Source organism: Sinohyriopsis cumingii, chromosome 14, assembly GCF_028554795.1.
Source record: "Sinohyriopsis cumingii isolate HCF-2022 chromosome 14, ASM2855479v2, whole genome shotgun sequence".
Classification (NCBI taxonomy): domain Eukaryota; kingdom Metazoa; phylum Mollusca; class Bivalvia; order Unionida; family Unionidae; genus Sinohyriopsis; species Sinohyriopsis cumingii.
In genome coordinates, this window is record NC_142974.1 from 110,054,236 (window position 1) to 110,070,952 (window position 16,717).

A 16,717-nucleotide genomic window follows, 5' to 3' on the forward strand; every position below is an offset into this window, starting at 1 on the left:
TCTCCATGTGGTAATACAGGAAGATGTAAGACAGTTTCTAGAAGGGTGATCAAGGCTACAAATATAGAAACTGGTGAAGAAATAATATTTCGTTCGATATATTCTGCTGCTAAATATTTTGATATTCACCCGTCTTCAGTACAAAAAGTGGCAAAAAATATATATAAAACCGCTTTCTCGAAAAAATATAAACAGAAAATCACCTTTCAATATTGTTAACGAGATAAACTATCAAAACCATTTATTATTTGAGGGGACCCAGTACTGTCTGATCGTATACTACTGAATTTTTGATTATATAAAAGGGAGATTACTTTGTAATATATAGTTTTCTTCGTAGATTTTTTATTTTTCATGATCGTAATTAGTCAGTTTAACTAATTACGTCGTAATTAATTACTCGTAGAAGTATATTTATGGTTTTTAAATATTTTCCCATCATACAACATTACGAGAAATCAGGACAATGTACAACCGTTATTATTGATCCGCAAGGAAGCTGTAATATAGGCACAGAACAGAAACCGTTGTTATGGTATAAATCGATCTGCAGGTGTATTCATGCCGCTTAGGACCGCTGTTATTGATTCGCAGGTTGTATTTGCAGTCTGCTTAGGAAAAACGCTGTTTATATATTCAGAAACTGTTGTTATAATACAGAAACCGTTATTTTAATGCAGAAGTAGTTATTATTCAGAAACCGCTGTTTTAGTGTAAGTATTGGTTCCTTAGCTATATATTAACTTCCGAAACATATGTTTGTAACAAGGTTCGATGGCTCAATCAGTATGGTATTGGACTGTGACGCTCGCGGTCCAGGATCGAATCCCCATGGCTGACAATTTGTCGGTGGTGCGCATAATTGCGATTTTTATAATAATGGGGGAACCGCAAAACCCCCCGCTCAGCAAAATTCAACCATCATATTGACCGGTGGTTGATACATATTTTCGTATCACCCACGGGATTAATTATTGTGGGTGGGATTTTGCTGAGCGTGTATGTTTGTACTGTCCTTGCATATATTCATTGTATATATCCATTTCATTGTATATATACATTTCCTTAATTAAGTTATATGTTTGTGCCGTCCAATGCATAATCTGAGCTCGCTAATACACTCGATAGGGGCTCTTCATTCATTGTATATGTTGTGCTGTCCTTGAAACATCCCGACGAACTCGCTAAAGACTCGATAGGGGTTCTATAGGGATAATTTTTTTTTATTTTAAAGATTTATATATTACTTAATGAACCATGAAAATATCAATGATGTAATTGTTGCTATTAAAAAATTGAAAAAAGATGGAATTAATATATCCGATGAACTAAATCCTGAAATAATAGTTTCTGATTTTTAGATTTTACAAGAACGTAAAAACCAGGGAACACACACACTATCATCTGAATACAAGCTCATGAAACGGATTCAGGCGGCAATGTTTCAGTCGCTAGCTACCATAGAAGATAATCAGGTGAAGGAATTCGTTCCTCTCTCTGCCGCCGTAGAAAGAATTAGATCGCTGTTATCCCAGAAGTACGAGGCAAAGAAAACGATTAGTACTCGTATAAGACAATTAAGAAAAATTATGTCAGATCGTGAAACGATCCAAAGTAACCACGTTACTGGTGAAACGATCCAAAGTAATAATGAAAATGAAAGTTTTGGTAACTGGGGTCCTTGTCAACGCTAACCACGTGCAGATCTTTGATGGGCTAGAATTATGTAAAATGATCAAATTTGCAGAAAAAATAAATAAAAACATATTTCTGAATATTTTTTTTTGCAAGGCTGATTAATTTGTATGAAACACACAATCTGATTAATTTGTACCAATCACCATATCAGTAATAAAAAAAATATTTTTATTTATTTTGAAATATTATTTTTTTTTAAGTTGATCGAATTTAATACAGCAGTAAGTCTGATCTCTGTTACAAATGTTCTTCTAACTGTTAAGAAATCCTCGTGTCCGTGTTTAGTGTATAAAAACACTCCATTACATAATATTTAAGATTTCACATGCAGATTTATCACAAGTTCTTCTCCACGTATGTCAATTAAGCGATTAAGGTGGTCTGTGAGCTTAAAATTTATTCGTGTTAACATATTATTGTGACACCGTAGATACACAGGATTAGTTGGTTCTTGCACGATTAAACTTCAGGGGGGGAACTTGTGGTGTAAATGTGTATAGGATGTATCCTTGTTGAGCCTGATTTGATCTTCCGAGATCTATTTGATAGCTGCCATCGATTACGTCACAAACTAGATTAACCGCGACCGTCGACGTTATATTAACGATTCCCGGAGATACGTGTCTTCCGCCGCCATGTGGATGATTATCATATCTAAGAACAGTTGGAGGTGGTGCTAGTTTTTTCCACGCATCGAGTATTTTAGGAAAAAACTCATCAATGACATCATTGACAGATTTTCTTAATTTATCTGGATTATAATCAGGAAACTTTAACGTTGCAATGTCAGCTTCGGGTATTTTGTATTTGGCTGCGAAGGATTTTTTATAATCGCTTGATGACTTAAGAACCGTATCTCTAATTCTATTATAGATAACTTCAGAAGAATTAACTATACAATTTAAAACTTCTATGTACCTAATAATATTATCGCGCGCAGATGTCAAATCAGATAAATACTCTTGAAAACTATCACGTAAATTATTTACCTGTATTTCATGGTCTGAGTTTATTGAAGCAAATATAGAATCAATATTCAAAGCAATAATACGTTTATTAAGATTATAAAAAGGAGCTCTAGGATCATATACAGGTATCCTCCCCCTCCATTCTGTTTTTTTTTTTTCTATGTAATCTAACCAATCTGGTTTTTCTTCTATGTAATCTAACCAATCTGAATTCATTTTAATATCATGACGAAGACTGTTCTTTGACGTAAAATCACCCCTCGTTGGTTCTGGTGGTCCTTCATACACCGGGGGAATTTCAGGCCAACCTAGTACGTATCTGATTGAAGATTGATAAATATCAATGACGTAATCGGGAGAATGTATTTCAACCGTCGAGGACAGGGTCGGTTCATGAACATTAATTGATAATTTTGCTTCTTTTCCGGTTATTGATTTTATTCTACGCTGAAATTCCTCATTGATTTGTTCGATGTCATAACTGCCAGTTGGTATTCCAACAACAACCCAGTCAGGTGTTCCATCGGGTTTATTTTTACTAGCAAATACAAGCGAATTATTTGCTGGTGTACCATGAAATTATTTTGATCTGATATTTGGCCAGCTGTAATATACCCGTAATTGCGCTAGTGCTATTTCTTTTACTGGAATTGCAGTAGGAAAGTTGACACTAAATTCAGGATTAGACGAACTTACCGAGATCATCGTTATCTTTGGCGGAGTTGTGTTGGTCACGATCTGCTGGAGTAGTTCTGTCATTATTAATACTTGTATCTTTAATACCGATACCCTCGTCGTATATTTTAGTCATCATTGAAAACTCGAAATCAGATATAATTCCATCACTAAGACTCGCTGATAACAACGAGGATAATTTCGAGTATGCTACCGTCGCTGTGTGTAATTTTATTATGTAATCGGATAATTTTTCGTTCGTGCAAGTACATATTTTTTTTGCGATGATATTAAGCACACCTGCAATAGTTGTTGCTGCTGAAATACAAATAGTTAGAGCTGCTGGTGCCATCATTGTCAACGCTGATAATATGACACCGGTTCCAGCAACAACAGTGGATACTGAATAAACAATCACGTCAACGATAACTAATCGTCGTCGATATTTTTTTTACTTTTACTGTATATTGATCGACTTGATCTTTTAGCGCCGCCTGCCATTCACGCGCTTGATTGTACCTGTATTGTGCACCGTCCATATATTTTTATGCAGTAACCAATTGAGGTGTTTCAGCCACAAATTCCAAACACCACCAGTAAGATGTTGCGGTTAATTTCTCATCAGCTGCTTCCAGAATAAATATTTCTTCGGTTCCGCTATTTAATATAACAGATACAACCCCGGAAAACCTGTCGGTGGAATGACGCCATGGAAACCTTGTAAATATTTCAAATTTTGCAGCACTGAACACAGACAGCCTGTACACGCCAGTGACTGTTGCGGTATATTTGATAGTTTTATTTTGCTGTGACCATGTGGCAAAACCCGATGATACCGTGTATACGATGTTTGTGATATGTCCGGGAGTTATTCCAGCTGGAATTTTAATCAAATTGGTTTTATTGACAATCTCAGGAATTCCCGCTACGATGTTTTGCTGTGTTTGTTTGATCGTGTCTAGGTTACTTTTGATATCAACGAGTTTTATATCAATGGTGTGCGGAGTGCCGAAGAATTCTTCTGCAGTTTTTTGAAAATTTCTTCGAAATCTTGCAAAAGCGCCCACGTGAACATCATACTCGGCCCGCAGCGTGGATAGTTTTCCATCCACGTTGTCGATGTATTTTTTTGTTGCTGCGTCTTCGTCAGATGTTGGATCTCTTAAAACTACTATTTTATTTCCGTTCATGCTGAGTTCACCCGTCATTATGTTGCCGGTGTTTCTCACGCGATTAGCAACGCTTCTTGCAATTTCATTTCTAATTGTTGCAAATGATATACTTGAATCTCTGATTTTGCCGCTGTCAGTAAACACGGGAATATTATCCGTGACCGCACCGAGTACTCGTCGAACTATATCATTCCATTTGATATTGCTCGTTTTTAGTTTACCATATCGATCTTGAAAAATAACAACTTCATCTGGGTCAACTCCAGCCAAGTTCATGATATCAGCGAGGTCATCTTTAGTCGCATACTTCGACAGATCAACGTCGGATTTTATTTTCTTACTGGTAGAAGATCTTCCGTAAATATCAACCATTATAATAAGACCTGTTTTTTAAAACGCTTTACGCGCAACGAATCGGTTACTTGTGTAATCATGCACAACTTTATGTGGTGGTTTGGATGATTTTGATATAGCGTCGAGTACATTAATTACTTCACGGCCACATATTGGCGGATCTGTCATTGTTTGTGTGGGTAGCGTTGAATACCAAACTCTGGTTCTTGCGTGAAGTGGTGCGACATACTTGATAAATTCAACGGGTGGAGCTAACCCGTACGAATCAAAATAAACGATTCCACGTGGATCAACCGCGTATGATACCCAATGAGTACCGGGTCCGGAACGTTCGTCGAGATTAATAATACCTATTTCGAGTTTGTTTGGTTGTTTCGGTAATTGATCTCGCATAAAAACACCTCTAAAGGCTTTTATTTTTAATTTTTTAGCAGCATCAAGTAAATCAAAATTTGATGCTGGAACGTCTAACGTGGAAGCCTTAGGCCTATCCCCCAACGAGATCCCGGTAATCTTAAGCCGCGTCCCTTTTTTGTATCCATTTCCTGTTGCTTTCTTTAGTGCCATTCCAGCAGCTGTTCCAACAGCACCTAACGCGGCTGCTTTTGCTACGGCTGGAGCAGCAGCAGCTATTAACGCTGGAATAGCCGCAAGAAGTGGAAATATACCACCTATTTTAACCATGTCTTTGATGGCGCTCGGAGAAAGATGAAATTGAACTCCAGTTTTTGATTCCAGGGCTTTATTGAAATGTTTAATCTGATTATTTGTCAACGATAATTTGTTTGGACCACCACTAATCTGATCTCGTTTTAGTGATATTTTAGTTCCGCATTTGTTGGCGGTTTTTACCTGACCAGGAGTCAGAGTAACATTAACATGACTATACGACATTTTTATGTAAATAATATTTTTTCTGAATAATTAAAGATTTTCCACTGGTGCATCAACGATTCTCATTCGACCACTACCACCTTCAAGTAACATGGCTTTATCGCTAAGTATGACCGCGATTGCTCTGTAATCAACACCACCTGATTTAATGTTGCTTTGAGATGTATATCAACGACAGATTGTTTTGATAGATCAAGATGTTCTAATGAAAAATAATAAATCGGATATAATTTTTTGAAATCATATTGTAATATTTGCAACCCAGTATCAACATTTTGATCACGTCCCATAAATGACATTAAACGATGATATGCACGTCCTATATGGTTTTGTGCATAATTTAGTTGTATATTCTCTGTTGGTTCCTGTTGTCCGTTTATCCGTAAGGAAATATTTGTGAGACCTAGTTGGTCAAATATCATATCAGAGTGAGTTTGTGAGTTTAAACGATTAGTTTCCTGAAAAGCAATAAAAATATGTCGTGGTGCAGAAACACCCTGTTGTGATGCTATATGCCATGTAAACTGACCGTTAACGTTAGTTTGCATGCTATCCGTGCTTGTTGTTAACCATGACAACAATGATTTACCACCTGCATCCATGAAAGAAATCAAATTTTTGTTCTTCTGCGATCGTTGGAGTCATTACCGGCATCCACAGTGAAAGTTTCGATAATATTACTTTACCAGCATCACCAGCGGGTCTCCACAGAGCATCATTATCATCATTCTTTCTTACAAGAACAACCGTGTGTCTAGCTCCAAAAATAACCTTTTTAACATTCCTGCAAAATCCAAAAATATGCGATAGTGGAATTGTACATGAAAAACCTCTATTGCCTTCTAGCAACATATTTCTACGCGCTGCAAATCCCAAGTTGAAATTTTCATTAGAACCATGAACCACCGGCCACACAGCAGCATCAGCGGTATCGGAATCGTTTCTTGGTCGTCTTATATTATACAGATCGCTTTCAGGGTGATTGGAGTTATCTTTCACAAACATCATTGTGGGACCTGCTGATCTTGTATAATCATCAGAATATCTTGCCAACCCTATTATTGTTGTAGCAACGTCTACATCTTTCTCAATCGATTCGATATTTTTTCCATCGATCATATATGTGGAGGCTACTAAATAATGCCATGATCCCGTTGTTGACAAAACCAATTTTTACTGGATTTAAGTAATTAGTATCATCCGTTTTTACAATTGTACCTTCTACCTCAAGAAAAGCATCAGCGGGTAAAAAGTATCTACTTGTGTCATGAACTTGTAATCAATTCTTCCACGTCGATCTGGTTCTCGTGCGTCATAAGAATAAAACTGATAATCACGTACCGATTCATCCTTAAGGACGGGTGCTTCCATGTCAAATGCTGTGTCGGATACGCGCTTGAACATTTTATTATAATTATTTTCGTCTAACACGTTGATTACCGCGTTCGGGAAATTCCACTTCCGGATATCAAACTTGAGATATTATTTCCAGATTCACCGAGTCCTTGGTCTGCTAACGCTGCTAGTTTTTGATTTGCAGCTTGATTTATTATTTTACTGACATCTGCAGGCATCACCTCAGTACTTGGTAATTTTACTGGTGGTTGTCGTTTTCGTCGCAATAATCGTGCTAGTCTTTCTTTGATCGCCGAGAACGCCTTACCAGCAACATTGACAATTGCACCAGGAGCTTTATCACGAACAATATCAATGGCCTTCATCGATAATTGTTTTGCAACAGGTGCTACTTTTGGAGCTATCCTTGTAAATAATCCCTGAATAACATCACCAAGTCCATCTCCGTAAGTAGCTCTATAGATTGGTAATCGTGAGTTTACCGCTCTGACCTGTACAGGTTTGCGATGATTATTATGTATTATCATCTTATTTTTATTTACCATTTATCTAACAACTAGTCATCAACAAGTTCATCGATAAGTTCTCGGTAAACTCCGATATCCATGATGCCGCCGCGAAATAATCGCTGGCAAATATCAGCTGCTTCATTAATTATTTCTGGTGAATTATTTCCGGCACGTTTTCCTCATATGAGAACTTCTAACCGTGACACGTCATTGATAATATTATCAGGACAAACAAAATTGTTTTCTTCCGATGTAGTCAGAAAACCACTTCCAACAGCGCTCGGAGGATCATCATCATCATCCCTTTCTGCCAACATCTGTTCTCTTTTTCTGTTGTTTTCTTAAATAGTCTTAAGGGTGGTCTTTTTTCTGCTGATTTTTTAAGTAGCTCTTCAGACCTTTTAAGTTCCGACTTCAACCTTTGCTGCGGCGAAGAAGATTCCTGTTGTTCTATTTGTTGCAGAGGTGGAGGAAGCTGATACTGGAAGGATTCTTCTTGTTCTAGTTGTCTCAATCTCTCTCTCTATAAAGTCTTTTTACTTCTCTATCAAGACTTTCGTATTCTAGACCTCTAGCTTGTTTTTTGTTGTAATATACGCGATATATCCCTTTAATGAAATTATCATCATTTATTTTCTCATGACGGGGTTTTAAAATACTAGATTTATCAAATATATTATTTAATATCATCTCAGGTAATTTTTCTCTTTCAGTATTTCTAATAACATCAACAACTCCTTCGTTAAATCTTGCAATTAATTCTAAGTTTTCTCCTGCTGGTTTGGGTTTAGATACATGTTCTTTTTGAACGTCGGCGAGATCAGTACAAAGTTTTCCAATTTCTTCAAGTATTTCCTCACCAACAGGTGGAGGTTGAGCTGCAGCTATATCAGTTGGAAGATCTTGTAAAATCTTCCTTGTCTGTCTAGTTCTTCTTGCTATTTTTTTAGTTTGTGCCGCAGTTTGTTTTGATACCGGAAGAAGATCTTCTTTGATGACAGTTGTAACTTTCTCAGTAGCTGCAGTGACGGGCTTAAACAGTTTTTTAGTTTCTTCTTCATACTCAACTTGTGCTTCTTGCTGCGCTTGCAGATTTTTTTCTGAATGAGTCTCTGACAGGAAGAAATTTTTTAATTGCTTCTAATCGTTCTCGAGCTATTCTTGCAGTATCAGATTCCGAATGTACCATTTTATTATAACATAATGATTTAATTAATATCAGCAGAAGGGGTGTAAATTTAATTAAAAAGATATCATTCATATAATGAACAACTGTGCGTGGCTGCGTCAAGGAACCACTAACAAATGTGATAAAAAATGCCGTGGAGAATATTGTAAAAAACATAATTATCTTATAAAGAAAAATCCTTATGCTGGTCCACGAAGTTGTGTTAGATGTAACAACGGCGTTAGAGGATTATATCAGATTTGCAAAAATTGCGGTGGAGATCGATACAGAAGTTTGATGATATATTATAAACACAGAAAGAACATAAATCCAAAAATAGAAAAACCACCATCAGTACTTGAATATTACATGAAACATAGAACAAATTCCCATGATTCAGATGAAGATTCCGAAGATTCCCATGATTCAGATGAAAAGAAAAATATTCATCAAACTTGATATGGTGGTAAAATTTTCTTTTACAACGTGAATAGCAGGAGAGAGGGGGCGTCTACAATTCTGTTTAGGACAAACAATAATCGTAGACGTGGTATTGACCTCTATGAAGGGTCACTATTTTTTTTTGGTCCAAACACAAGGGTGACCAACCCCATAAGTGGTCTGATCGCCCTCTCTGCTGCTCATATAGACGCATACATACATGCACACATACAGACGCATACAAACATGCATACATACAGACACATACTCACACGCATACATACAGACACATACTCACACATACATATATACAGACACATACTCATACATACAGACACCTACACACATGCATACACTTACATACACACATGCATACACATACACACATACATACACATACATACATACATACATACATACATACATACATACATACAAACACACGCAGTAATACATTCATTTTTTCTTTTTGTTTTTCATTTCTCCTGTAACCTGACTGGTCGTAAGACTTTTCGACAACCTCCATCCATTTTGCCCTGGTCTACACTACTCTTTTGGGACATTGCCAAGTCCTTGCCTGTCCACTCTTTGATGTTTAATTCACATCTCTTCTTATGTTTGCCTCGTTTTCTCTTTCCTCTCACTGCGCCCTGTATGATTGTCTTTGACAGACCAGCTGAGCGTGAGAAGTGACCATGCTATCTTAGTTTGCGTTTCTTTATGGTGGTGAGTAGAAATTAATATGGTCCAATTGCACCTTGGATTCTAATGCGCATCATACATACACGCACGCACCCACGCACGCACATGCATACATACATACATACATATTTATATACATACAGACGCATACATACATGCACACATACAGATGCACACACACATGCATACATACAGACACATACTCACACGCATACATACAGACACATACTCACACATACATATATACAGACACATACTCATACATACAGACACCTACACACATGCATACACATACATACACACATGCATACACATACACATATACATACACATACATACATACATACATGCATACATACATACATACATGCATACATGCATACATACATACATACATACATGCATGCATGCATGCATACATACATACAAACAGACATACATACATGCATAGATACATACATTATTAGTGGTAGTAGTATTAGCAGTAGTAGTTGTAATAGTAGTAATTGTGCTAGTTTTAATTTTTAATGGTTTTATAATTTTGCACATGTTATTTGACCAATTTGGAGTCTGCCAGGTTTTGCCGGATGTCTAACAATGTAGTGGGATTATTACGAGATACACCTTGGACAATATTGAGTGATCATTAGTATTTGGAATGCACTCGCTCCCCATTGGTAACTTTTGTTTGAAAGGAAGTGCAAGGGTGACTTAAAAGTTCTTTAAAAGGCACTTCACTTTTCAGTTCTATATTCAAACGTTTATCATTCAGTAGTCATTCTTGGATGTATGCAGTTGAAAATTTGCAAACAATTCAAGGATCGTCATGGAGAATAGTTATATGCGTTATGAAGTTAGACTTCAATATTTAACTAAGTTTGTTGTGTATAAATGTTCTAGCCATACTGAATTGAAAAGGTTTCTTAGATTTGTGTATCTGAACATTGTGAAGTCATTCAGGGATGATTTTTTACAATTATTAGCGATGCGCATTGATATAGACAAAGTCAGATTCGTGGCATTGGTAAGTCCAATTTGCATGCGGTAATGGCTTTATAATATTTGTGTCACTTATTGATATAAATAAATTCCGAATCGTGGCATTGGTAAGTCCAATTTACATAATTTAATTGCTTTGTAATATTTTTATCACGCATAATACATTCTTACTTGCATTTATATACCTGCAACTGTTTCTAGTCAACTCGCCCCCCACCAGCTTTCACCACTTTACACCAACTCTTCCCCACTTTCTTGTTAACTCGTCCCCACTTCCATTCAGCTTGCCTCATACAAATAATGCATTTTTGCTAACTTGCCCCCGCTTTGGCTTAAACTCGCCCCCACTTGAAGTCTGCTTTCCCCATAAAGATTGTGCAGCTTATATATTGATAGTGATTTAATCCTAAAATCTTCTACATCTCGTGAAATACTTATTGGCACGATAATATGAGATAGAAGCATGAGTTAGAGAGATAAACGTATACCATATTAAAACGATAAGTCTCCCCGTACATACCAACAATCTGTTTTGCACTCAGACCAATAAAAGTACTTCATACTTAGTTATTAATATTTGTTAATACTAATCTGTACCTATCAGCGTTATACTGATCATGTGGCAATGTAGTTTGCAACTGAAATATAGTTTAAACGATCGCAGGAGATCTCGACCCATAACGATGTCGGGCTATAACGGAGTCTTCCCAGAACAAAGTCGGTCCATTACAGATTCGGCCCATGCAAAGTTAATTAAGAAATGTCCCCATAACATACTCGGTCCATTATAGAGTCGGCACACAACAAAGTCAGCCTGACCCTTGACCTTGTATAGCTTCATAAAACATGTTGTTATTGAACAATAGACAATACCGTTAGTTTTGGACCAAAGTTTATCTTTCTGGAGATCTTGTAAGGTTTGTCACACCTGCTGCTATCAGATAAGAAATATGCAATCAAAACATGTTATTTATTATTTGCTAACTAATTAGTTAAAATTAATGCAAGCATTGCTAGTATGCAAGCTTTGAGGATTGATTAACCGTGAGGAGATACATTCTTTTGTAAATAGTCAACCGATTTATGCGTACGGACCTTAAAGTATACATCATTGTAGTCATGCAGGCTGATATGCTCAGATTAAATTAAATATTAACTTGTTGTTTTACATATAAATATTAATATTCTTAATCAAATCAATCTAATCCTGATTGTTATATGTTCGGCACCTTAAATGACATCAAAAAAGTCCAGAGGAAAATGATGCATCCTATGGACTTTTTGGGTACTCAAATGTGTCAAGACAAGATGACATCGAATATTCACTGCTGATCATAAATAAATATAAACACTACATTTAATTACTGTTCATGTCGCGATAAGGAATACGACAGGGCAAAGACTGGCAGCTACAAAAGTTCATACTAGAAAAATAATTGTATATGAATTTTACATGATAGCTTTATCTGTATGGTTATCTTTTTTTAAAAATAATATATATTTAAGTCATTTAACATTACGGCCTTAGAAGGACAAACTTAGTATGATGGAAAATATTTACTGTTGGTACAAAATTTACGGTATATTCATGGGAAGTAATTAGATTCACACATGTCAACACATGTTTACTAATACATATAGTAGACGAGATCATTGCTATCGTAAAATTCAATTAATAATTAACAGCGGCAGGACAAGGACAGTTTCAAAATGTTGATTATGCAGTATCGAATTTAATTAATCTGGGATTATGATTTTTTCTCCACTGTATTTCTGTTGCACCATAAACGACCGTTGAAAGAAAGATACAAGGAATGCGAAATATGAAATAGCCATTGAACAAAAAGAACATTACATACACATTAGTATTATATAAATTTTGGACCAATAGGCTAACCAAGCATATAATGGCCTGATTTGATTAGGCCGAGTTCGTTAATGGGCCAACTCTGCTATGGGCCGAGTAGGTCCGTAATCAATTTTAAATCTGCTATTGAATCAGCTTAACTGATTTCGCTATTTAATAACTTTTTGTATTTGTGTGCGTCATAATATATAATACATCCTTTTCTGTTTATCAGTAATCATGTCATTACACACTGGCATTAGAGTTGTATTGTTATGTGCGTATAAATGCTTATAAACTACTAAGTATGCTGAAGGATTCCAGGACTACTCGACCCATCACATAGTCAGTCCATAAGGAACCCGGCCTACAAGTATCGGCATATAACGTACTAGAGAGACAGACAGACAGACAGACAGAGGACTTTGTAAATATTATTTGTGAATTAGATTTAGCTTATGAAAAGACAACTTCATATCAAAACTTTTATTGCATCAAACACAACAAATGAGTTCTCTATTTACCAAAGATCCAGTCGTGCGTGCAACATAATCGTGAAATTTGTTATGTTCATTCATACACTAAATGTGTGTGTGTGTGTGTGTGTGTGTGTGTGTGTGTGTGGAATAATTGCTCAATAGATCTCTTAGTCTATGGAAATTGCACTTCTATACTGGAAAGATACCTTCGTATTCTTTAGATACGAAGTCGCACATTGATAAAAGTGAATTGCGGTACCACTAGAAATCGACGTAGAATAAGATTAATATAAAAAGAATTTATCCTACATATGAACGTTTTCATACACGTAATATTCTACTGTAATAATCTTATGTATATTATCAAATCTTTTTTTTTTTTTTTGAACAATTTTTTATTCACTTATTTAATTGGTGAATCACCACAAACATTGTGTTGTAATTTTATATATGCATAATTTTACTGAAAGAATAATATGCAAATTATAATTTACAAAACTAAAACATATTATATTGATGTACATCTGTCCCTTCAGTCACAAAAGGTGTTAATGGTGGTATGTATTCACAATAGCCTATCTTCTGTTGTTGAAAAGTATCGTTTACATGAAAGCTGGTAAGAGAAAATGTTAAAAACTTTGTACAAATGTTTTACACAATACTGAGTATCACAATTTACAGTCCAAATGGAAAATTCTCCCTCTGATATCTAAAATATATACAGAAACATGTTTCAACTCCATATTTATATATGGAAAACGAAGGAATGGCACGTAAAAGCAACCCATTCTCAAAGATGTTGTATTTGTCCTGTAATTTCTCATTTCCCAAGTGATAGATCATTTTGGTCACTCATGCTTCATACGGTAGGAACTGACTTTCGGACTGCATACTGACTTACTGATATTATGCTTGGTCTTCTCCAACAAGGTTTATTTTTAACTGTATCATAGTCTCCTCTTCTGTGTGCTGATATATAATACATTATTTCCTCTAATAAATGCATCTCCATATTTGTTCTTCAATTGTCCATTTACATACTCCTCAGTCTGTTCCAGTGCTATGTTCATGTAGTTATCCAAAGTGGCAAGTACACCAGAGTTGAGTTTTACCACCACAGGTCTGCCAATGATCTGCTTCAAGAACTCACTGGGAGTCTGTTTTCTGCTCATGGTCACTTGGGTCTATTTTGTTATTTCCTCTTTACGTTCCGGTGTTCTTCGAAACCCGATCACTTCTCTTTAGGCATCATGGGATTGAGAACTATATGCAAAATATAATTAACTCCAAAATTGAAGATGAGCAACGTGCAAAACTGTGTTCTACAGAAATTGAAAACGTGACAAAACAAATGTTCTAACAAACAGTCAATTTTATGTTATATAAAAGGACACGGTAACACATTTCTTTTGTTTACGAAGAAATGAAATAAGCTTAAATAACAATCAACAAATATGAAGCTAAGTGTTTGGAACTATTTTGTTCATCTTAACATACCGACGTGACCTATGGGTTCTTAAATCGGTTCACATGTGTAGTGACCACTTTGACATGCAAACACAAATAATCTGTGAATTTATATTTGGCGTAAATGCACAAACGGCAATAGCACATTGCTTTGGGCTATAATTACGTTCCATTATTGTATTTCCTGTTTGGAACAAAGGATTAAAAACATTTAGAGCTTATCTCAGATACAGTTTTGAAACTTAAATCAAAACATCGAACAAAGAGCTGAAGCTATTCAATTAGGAAAATATCATTTTTTTTTTTAAGAATTCAGATCTCCAATTAGTGACGTGTCACAATAATAGCAGCAATCAGATGAAGGTAGCTTACTTAACATACTCAAGAAATGCCAACCGCAGACGCCAAAGTCAATGAACCGTAACATTTGCAAGCATTGGTTAGCTAAAATTAGCATATTTTCCAAAAATATTTGGTATATAAACGTAGGCTCCCAACTAAACTGATCATTTCATCTGGTTGACTGAACACTTGATTCCAGCAATTATACTGCTTTATTTATGGACCTGTATCCCAGCTATGGCTATGGCAGATTCAACAGGAAACTCAGTGCTAACTCTTGAAATTTATATTTCCATTAGGTACGTTTTGCAGGCATAATAATTAATATTTTTTTTTAAATCTTGGTATGTTTGTATTTTATTATTTAGTTAAAGGACAAGTAGTACATGTCATTTAGTTATTCTGTACAGGTCATTTAGATTGTCAGTACCGATTAGTTCGCAAATCGGGTAAATTTTTACAATTTGATTACACAACTTTCAAGGCGTTTTCTTACAGAACAGTTAGAAGAACAATTAATATTTAATTTAAACTGTGCAAATACACATAGATATCCACGTTGACATACATTTTAATTAAAGATTCCTTCTTGCAGCACGAGATACTATATCATTCTCCTTTGTGACGTTTGCACGTATTGGGGTGGGGTTCTTCCAATATAATTTAATTAAATTATGATGAAAGTTCCACCCTGGCTCGTTAGGTTAGAAAGTTAAATTAGTGACGAGATAGATTTACAGCTGTGAGCCCCCAGTCAGCAATGCCGACGGTTAAATTATAGATAACACGAAGATGAAATTAAATCAATAAGAATTTAATAAATGTGATAATTTAAAATGATAACTTCCAATCACTCGTCTTTCCCTCGACCAAGTGACAGCCTAATTCATCCCGTGATTTACAGTGTGAGTTCGATTTTCCCCCTGTCCTTGCATCTACTCATCTATTTCTTCCCGCTGATTCTTCCTTCTTTCCGTTCCTCTAACTCCTCCTTTGTCTCTGTTTCCCTCTCTACTATCTCCTCCTTCAACTTCGCTCCCAGACTTCAACTTCTCCTTTCTTCTCCTTTCCCTCTCTATTATCTCCTCCAATTTCACTCCCAGACTTCAACTTCACCTTCTTCTCCTTTCTTCTCCTTTCCTCCGTCTCTCTATCCGAGACTAAGGGACCAAACTTTAACTGGTCTGTCCCTCAAAGCTTCCTTATTTGAAGCTTTCTACTTAGAATTTCCTGCTCTAAGATTTTTCCCGCCAATAACGAATGGCTATACGGAGTTACGCTAACCTCTTCTCTGGGTAATTTCTCTCAGCGAACTAACTTTTGCCGGAAAACGCGGGGATATCATTCTACCCAAATCAAGGTCTCCCCCTATCTCGATTCTGATTGGGTGGCGCTGTGCCCCTGTCCAATCGTCTTAGCGGCCAGTTCAACCTGTCTGTCTGTTTGCAGGGAAAGAAGTTAAGACACTCCCACTTCTTCAGGCAACTTCTTTTGATCTTGGAAAACATTTCGACACCTAGGTGATAATTGGCTATCGTGACTTCGCAACTCCGATGACTGGCTTTCCCCGTCTAGCTACGGCAATCTAACGTAACGGATTAGTGCTAGCCTTCGGCAATGTTTGACATCAAATAATGGCCTGTCCGA

At 36.2% G+C, this 16,717-nt stretch overlaps 1 pseudogene; it reads right to left on the reverse strand.

Annotated features, from left to right (window-relative positions):
• Positions 1–13,643: 13,643 nt before the first annotated feature.
• Positions 13,644–14,643, reverse strand: LOC149784592 (U6 snRNA-associated Sm-like protein LSm6 pseudogene; annotated as a pseudogene).
• Positions 14,644–16,717: the final 2,074 nt, after the last annotated feature.